The sequence below is a fragment of the Propithecus coquereli genome, unplaced genomic scaffold (assembly GCF_000956105.1).
Source record: "Propithecus coquereli isolate 6110/MARCELLA unplaced genomic scaffold, Pcoq_1.0 Scaffold23, whole genome shotgun sequence".
NCBI classification, from domain to species: Eukaryota; Metazoa; Chordata; class Mammalia; order Primates; family Indriidae; genus Propithecus; species Propithecus coquereli.
In genome coordinates, this window is record NW_012147841.1 from 6869672 (window position 1) to 6878328 (window position 8657).

The window sequence follows — 8657 nt, forward strand, 5'->3', positions numbered from 1 at the left end:
TCTTTGAGGTATCTCCATATTACTGTCCATAGAAGTTGTACTAGTTTGCAGTCCCATCAGCAGTGTATGATTGTTCCTATCTCTCCACATCCATGCCAAAGTTTGTTGTATTTGGACTTTTTGATAAAAGCCATTCTCATTGGAATTGAGTGATATCTCATTATGGTTTTGATTTGTATCTCCCTGATGATTAGAGATGTTAAGCATTTTTTTATATGTTTGTTGGCCATTAGTATGTCTTCTTTTTTTTTTCCTTAATATTATTCTGTATTTATTTCAGAATATTACAGGGGTACAAACATTTTGATTACATGTTTTGCTTTTGTGCAGTTTGACACAAGTTATACGTGTGCCCATCACCAATGTAGCATGCATTGAACCCATTAGGTATAAATTTAACTGTCCCCTCTTCACCCCTCCCAACTACTTGGTTTCTGCTGAGTTTTACCACCATACGTGCACATGGGTATTGATCAATTAGTTCCAATTTAATAGTGAGTACATGTGGTGTTTGTTTGAAAAGTTCTGTTCGTGATCTTTGCCCACTTTTTAATGGGGTTGTTTAATTTTTCTTGTAGATTTTCCTGAGTTCTTTATAGATTCTAGTTATCAGCCCTTCATTGGATATTCACATGTGTAACATGTGAATATTTTCTCCCATTCTGTAAGTTGTCTGTTTGCTCTCATGATAGTTTCCTTGGCTGTGTAGAAGCTTTCTAATTTGATCAGGTCCCATTTATATATTTTTGTTGTTGCTATGATTGCCTTTGGGGGGGTCTTGTGCATAAATTGTTTCCCTACGCCAATGTCTACAAGAATTTTTCCAACATTTTCTTCTAGAATTCTTACAGTTTCATGAGTTAGCTTTAAATCTGTTATCCATTGTGAGTTGATTTTTGTGATAGGTGAGAGGTGTGGATCCTGTTTCAGTCTTCTCCATGTGTCTATCCAATTTTCCCAACACCATTCATTGAATAAGGATTCTTTACCCCAGTGTATGTTTTTATCTGCTTTGTCAAAGATCAGATGGCTATATGAGGATGGTTTTATATTTAGGTTCTCAGTTCTGTTCCACTGGTGTTTGTCTCTGTTCTTGTGCCAGTAACATGCTGTTTTAGTTACTATAGCTTTGTAGTATAGCTTGAAGTCTGGTAAATTGATGCCTCCCAATTTGTTCTTTTTGCTTAAGATTGCTTTTGCTGTATGCGGTCTTCTCTGGGTTCATACAAAGTGCAGAATTATTTATTCTAGATCTACAAAAAATGATGTTGGTACTTTAATAGGGATTGCATTGACTCTGTAGATCACTTTGGTAGTATAGACATTTTAACAATGTTGATTATGTTGATCCAAGAGTTTGGCATGGTTTTCCATTTATTTATTTCGTCTGCTATTTCCTTCTTCAGTGTTTTGTAGTTCTTCCTGTAGAGCTCTTTTACCTCCTTTGTTAAATATATTCCTAGATATTTTATTTTCTTTGTTGCTATTGTGAAGGGTATTGAGTCTTTGATTTGGTTTTCAGTTTAACTGTTGTTGGCATATATGAATGCTGCTAATTTGTATACATTGCTTTTGTAACCTGAGATTTTGCTGTATTTGTTTATTAATTCCAGTAGTCTTATGGCAGAATTTTTGGGGTTTTCTAGAGATAAGGTCATCCTGTCAGTGAAGAGTGATAGTTTGACCTCTTCTGCCCCCATTTGGATACCCTTCATTTGCTTCTCTTGTCTGATTGCTCTGGCTAGGACTTCCAGCACTATGTTAAATGGAAGCGATGATGAAGGTCAACTTTGATTCCAGTTCTAAGGGGGAATGCTTTCAATTTTTCCCCATTCACTATGATGTTGGCTGTGGGTTTTTCATATATAGCTTGTATCATTTTTAGGTAAGCTCCATCTATGCCTATTTTGTTAAGCATTCTTATCATAAAATGGTGTTGAAATTTGTCAAATGTTTTTTCTGCATCTTTTGAGAGGATCATATGGTCTTTGTTTTTATTTCCATTTATGTGGTGAATTACAATTACATTGTGTATGTTGAACCATCCCTGCATCTCTTGGATGAAGCCCACTTGGTCATGATGGATTTTTTTTTGAAAAGCACCTGAATCTGGTTTGCTAGAATTTTGTTGAGCATTCTTGCAATTATATTCATAAGAGGTATTGGTCTATAGTTTTAAAAGAGAATGAGGATGTGGATAGAGTCTTTGCATATATGGGTAGTTTATTTCCTGTCAGCTTTACTTTAGGATTAGCAGACAAGACCTAGTTATTATGTTGTAGGACTTATAAATACCAGAAGTAAGTGGCACTGTTGCCAAATGTTAATAACATAATAGCTTCCTTCATTTTCCTCAAATAATTTCTCTAGTGTATCAAAACAAAACAACCTACCAACATTTAGCCCAGGAGTGGGAGACAATCTATATCCTCTGTGATTTGCATTATAAGAGAAATTATCTGAAATTTTTAAAAAGCAAAAGAGATTATTAAATATTCCTGTAGTACACTTCTGGGATTTATGCTTTATTGTTTGTGCTAATTTACAACTATATGGGGCAGAGGTTAATTTTTAGATTTTTGTTTCATAAAGATGTAACTAATTTCTGTCCATTAGGACAGATAATGTTAAATATTGTGGTTTCTGTCCTGGATGAACATTAACCAGCTTTGTATCTAACCTAGCACTCATACCCTACTATACTTTTTGTTAAATTGCTCCTCTATAACTTTATTGGTTCTCTCATTTATTGAGTTAAATATCTTTGGCATGTATTCATTTTATATTTATATGAGAATCATGATCTTACCTTTTTGAATTTTATACTTTACCAGCTATTAAAACCTAATCAACCGCAGACAATCTGGAATAAGTCTATCATCTGGTAACATAAAATTTATTGATTTGCAGCAAGGGAATGCACTCCAGAGAAATTCTCCTAGGACCCAGGGAGGAGAAAATTGTCTTTTGTAAGGTTTGGGGTTTCATTAAAAAATTCTGAAGAGGAACTAAAATAAGTAGTAATCAGTTCTGGATTAGTTGCTCTTTCTAAAGCAATATTAGAAGTAGTGAGATCAATTAGGCACTGAGTTCTGTTACAAAGTGAGGAAGGCTTGGTAATTCAATATCCCCAGTAATAAATGAAAATTGCAAAACAGGTCTGGGGCATCATTGCAGCAGCAGATCAAAGAAGGAGCCATTATAACATTTTACAACTGTTATATGATCTTGGGCAAAACAATATTTTCTGTTAACTGTGCAGCTGGCTTTGTCCATGTTTGTCTTCAGAGACTAAAAAATGGCAAAGTGTTCTTTTCTTTTTCAGTTCAAGTTGTCTTCACTCTTTTAGTCCTAAACAGATTTTTACTCTTCCACAGTATAAGAAGGAAGAGATGGAAAGTGAGTATACAGTATACATTTCTTCACTTAGTCTCTCTTTTAAATCCCATTTCTCTCTCTGGTCATTTATGCAACAATTTCATTTCTGAATTCAGAGCAGGGGTCAGCAAACCTTTCTTGTAAAAGGGCAGATATAATATGTTGGGTTTTGCCAGATGAGCTTAGGTACAACTGCTTATTTATGCCATTGTTAAGTGAAAACAACTAAAAAGAAATACATAAATAAATAGATGTAGTTGTAATCTAATAAAATTTTGTTTATAAAAACAGACAGTGGACTAGATATGATCTATGGGCTGTAATTTGTCTACCCGGATCTAGAGTCTATCTGGGTTTCTACTCAATGTGATCAGATCCTTTTTCTATTAATACCATAGTTCCCATAATACCTTTTCTAAGCTGTAACTTCCTTTACTGATTCATCCTTCGACATTCCCATTTGATTTTGATTTTCCAGAAATGTGTTGAATTTGTTGAAATCTATAATTTACTAATGGTCCTTCTTTCTATCACCTCCCTGTCACATCTTTCAATTTCCTTTGTTATATATTTAGTGGAGTCTCTTATAGGCTGGGAGGCAAATTCTGGTGTTCACTTTGTCATCTTGAGTTGGAGACAGTATAAAAACATTTAATATTCCCCACCTCTCACCTCTCACAAAAATCAATTCAAGATGGATAAACCTAAGGCATGAAACCTTAAGAATTCTAAAAGAAGATGTTGGGAAGACCCTTTCAGACATCAGCCTAGGCAAGGAATTCTTAAAGAAGACCCTCAAAGCAATCGTCGCAGCAACAAATATAAATAAATGGGATCTGATCAAATTAAAAAGCTTTTGCACAGCCAAGGAAAGTATCATTAGAGCGAATAGACAGCCCACAGAATGGGAAAAAATATTTGCTCTCTACACATCTGATAAAGGGCTGATAACTAGAATCTATCTAGAACTTAAAAAAATCAACAAGAAAAAATCAAACAACCCCATCAATAAATGGGCAAAGGAAATGAACAGAAACTTTTCAAAAGAAGACAGAATAATGGCCAGCAAACATATAAAAGAAATTCTCAACATCTCTAATCATTAGAGAAATGCAAATCAAAACCACAATGAGATATTACCTAACCCCAGTGAGGTGGACCTCTATCAAAAAATCCCAAAACAACAAATGCTGGCTGAGGATGTGGAGAGACAGGAACACTCTTACACTGCTGGTGGGACTGCAAATTAGTGCAATCTCTGTGGAAAAGAATTTGGAAATACCTCAAAGAGCTAAAAATAGAAACATCATTCGATCCAGCAATAGCACTATTAGGCATCTACCCCAAAGAGCAAAAAAACATTCTATAATAAAGACATCTGCACCTGAATGTTTGTGGTAGCACAATTCACTATTGCAAGGATGTGGAAACAACCCAGTGCCCATCAATTCATGAGTGGATTATTAAAATTTGGTATATGTATACAATGGAATATTTCTCAATCATAAGAAATGACAGTGATCTAGCACCTCTTATATTTTCCTGGATTAAACTTAAGCCCCTTATCCAAAGTGAGGTATCACAAGATTGGAAGAATGGGCTCTACTTGTACTCACCATCAAATTGATACTAACTGACAAACTAGGGTGCTCATATGGCAGTAATACTCCCCAGGGATTAGGGGGATGGGAGGGTAAACCCGCAACTAAAGGACACGGGGAGCATTGTAGAGGGGAAGGGCATGCCTCTAACCCTCACTTGGGTGAGTCAAAGACATGAAATGTAACCATAATGTTTGTACCCTCATAATACCCTGAAATAAAAAAAATAAAAAAAAAGACATTTCAATAAAGATGACTGAAAATAAAGTACTTGCATTGCTCACTAGGATATGCCTAAAATGACAATTTTGTCATCTATCAGCATTTCTTAAGGTTCTAAATTTGCATATTGCTGTACTATTGAATAATGCAGACAGAGCTAAAAGAGCTTCACCCACACAACAAGCTAGGAGCAAACTGGAAACAGATTAATAGAATATACAAATCAAATCATAACATTAATGAGTACTAATGTATATTTACTAAATACTGGTAAATGTTAATGTGAGATAGCATCCTGCAAGAGAACTGATTCTGATAAAGTAACAAATTTATTAGAAACATAGGAAAAAATTTAAGGTTAAAATTTCTGTTTGACTGCCAATTATCACTCCTCCTCTTCTCTAGGTTCTTTAATGAAGGTACAGATACAAGATGCCAAATGAAGATCAATGTATAAATTTTGTAAATAGCTGCCCATTAAATTTCTAAAGTACAGAGCTTTCTGAAAAATCTAGATTGGAGAGGATATCTGGAATCTGGGGGCAAGGGGGGAACCTGCTACTACTTACTGAAAATCTACCCTTTGACATCATCTATTAGAAGAGCTGAGTTTTCAAAGCAGACTCCAAATATATTTATTCAGCCAGATACACCAAGAGTTGCAGCCTTCCTTAGAGACCTAGTCACCATACAAGAGAGTATATTAGGGGTGTAGGTTTGCCTCCAGAAGATGCATTTACTGTATAGAAGGAGAAATGGAGAGAAAGACTTGCCTGGGCATAACAATGCATGAGACAGACAGTGCAAGAGAGGGTGTAGTAGAACAGTTCTTACATTAGAGACACAGTAACGCTACCTATTGGTAAAAGTACCAGAGAGATATTAAGTCATTACCAGTTAGATGAGCTCTTCTTTCAGCCGTAGAGTAAATAAGAAATGGAAAGAAATACAAGGATTCTCTTCAGTATTCCGTGTATGGTGAGGAGAAGTAGAGATCTCTTTGTTTATGATAAAAGAAGTCAGGGCTAAGAATAAAAGATCTTCTTTCCCCTCCACCCAAAAAAAGTGATTAAAGAAATTCAGGTTATACTATAAATGCATATTACATTCCATTTAATATGCTACTTAATTTATAACATAGATATGGTCATGCCAAAATTTGTTAGGTTTTTTTTTTTTTTACCTTAAAATGTGCAAGATTTTATAAAGAAAAGGAAACTTGAAGATTATAAGTAAATAACCAAATATCCGATGGGGTTTAACCAATTACAACTTGGTCAACAATGTGCGTATCTTAATGTTATGAATTTAAGAAGATCGTTGACTTTAGAACTAGCAAATGATGGGTTGAAGTCACACATACAGAAACTTTTAAGATATCTTCCTTAATAGCACATCGACAGATAGTAATCAGGTTTGGACTCCAGAGGCCTGCAGCGGAGGCTGTGTCATCAGCTGAAGGATGCTTACGCATCCCAGCATGACTCACAAAAGGTAACAAGTAAAATGAATCATCTTGGCTCCTTGTCCTTATTTTGAAAAGAAAAAAAAAAAGTGGGACAAGCTTCCACTTGAGGTAAAATTGAAAGTGAAGCACCCAATGTTCTATGATAAAAGCAGCATTTTGAAGAGTTTTAGCTTTGTGAATGTAGCTGAGATCTAATCCAAAATTATACAGACTTTATCAAGAGCCAGTCAATCACTTAATTACATTTTTTTCTCATTGAATAAGTTCTGTGTCATACAGCAGCTCTACGTACACTACTTATGCTAGCCAAGATACTTTTTTAGGTTTAAAAGCAAAGTGCAAAATAATTTAACTCTTTTTATCCAAACTGTAATTACTCACGTTGAGTAAGAACCAAGTATGCCATTTCTTTGTGGAAGCCATTCCTTTTTTCACCCTTTTAAAAATGTGACTTACATCCTTTTTCTCCACAGCAAATTGACACTAAGTCACTACCCATCCGACATATACTGCCTCCGCATCACCGTTATACTTAACTTAGATGCTCTCAACATGCAACAATAATTTATTGAATTTCTAAATACAATTTTTTGAATTAACAGTGAAATCATGACTCTCATACAAATACAAAATTAACATGTGTCAAACATTTTATTTAACTCATTAATTAGTGAGGGATTCAGTGAAGGTGTTAAAAACGGATTCAGAGGAAGACATGAGAAGACCCATGCAGGGGGAATAAAGTAATGCTTTGTTAATAGACTCAAAACTGGTTTCTTTCACAGAGGGGTGAGGGGAATCCATGTACCTTCACTGGAAAAATAGTTCATTTGCATCTCAATGGACAGGAATAATTTACATTAATATCAGTTTTCTACCACTTACAGACTTGTAAAATAACTCAAAAGACAATAAAATGCATAGACCACTCTAGATTCAGATAACCTGGAAAGGTGAGGTAGATAGTTCCTAGCATTTCTTAAGACATCTACTCCTTTTTGTTTTGTTTCCTGACAAGCCAAGACTAAATTCAGATTTCAGTTAAACAAAACCACCAAATAAAATATTACGTAAATGTTTAATAGGATCATTCACAATCAACTTATGCTATTTTGTGTACACAGGAGTTATAGCCAAAGTTAGTCAGAATAATTTTCTTGTAAATACTGATGAATCTTGTTGAAGCTGAAGCCTTCTACTTCTCAGGGACTTTTTATTATCTCATACATTCAGGCATCAAGAACTGCTTCTGTTGACCCTTTTTTTGTAAGATCTCTCACGCCTGGCCATTATTTTTATTTCCATTGCTGGCAACTTAGTCCAACTCTTTAGGCAATAAATCACTGAACATCTGGGTTACGGCACCGAGGGGCCTGTCTTCTGTGAATCTCTTCTCACTGTGAAGTGCACAGGACTGCTGTATTAGAAATATTTTCAGGTAACTATCCTAGCCAAAATCTTTTATTATTTTCCAGATTTTTTAGTTTCACAGTCAAGGGTAATTGATTGTTGGAACAATAGATATGAGATGAATGAGACACCTTAAGTCCCTTTTGTAATAAGCCAGTGGAGTATGAAATAAAGAGAGCAATCAAACCTGATTTATGGTGAGTAAAATGCAGACAGGTCAACAGATTTTTAAAGCAGGAATTCCTTTTCAAACACGCTTTAGAGGCTACTAGATTTTTATTCTTTCCATTTTAAGGGATAAGAATGATTTTTAAAAGAGATTTCTAGGTTCACCGAAGTGCTGAAATTCTTTGTCTTTGTCTTTACTATGACATCATGGTACAGTTTCAGAGTAACTCTGAAGAACTTAGAGGAATTTTGGTCCATTACTTGTTAGTTGTGTGACTCTGGTCAAATTGCTTAGCCACTCTGAGCCAGTTTCCTCTTTTGTAAAATGGGGATGCAAATGATAACTCTCCTACCTACCTTACAGGGTAATTGTAAAAGTGAGTTGAGGTTGTGCACATTAAAACAATTAC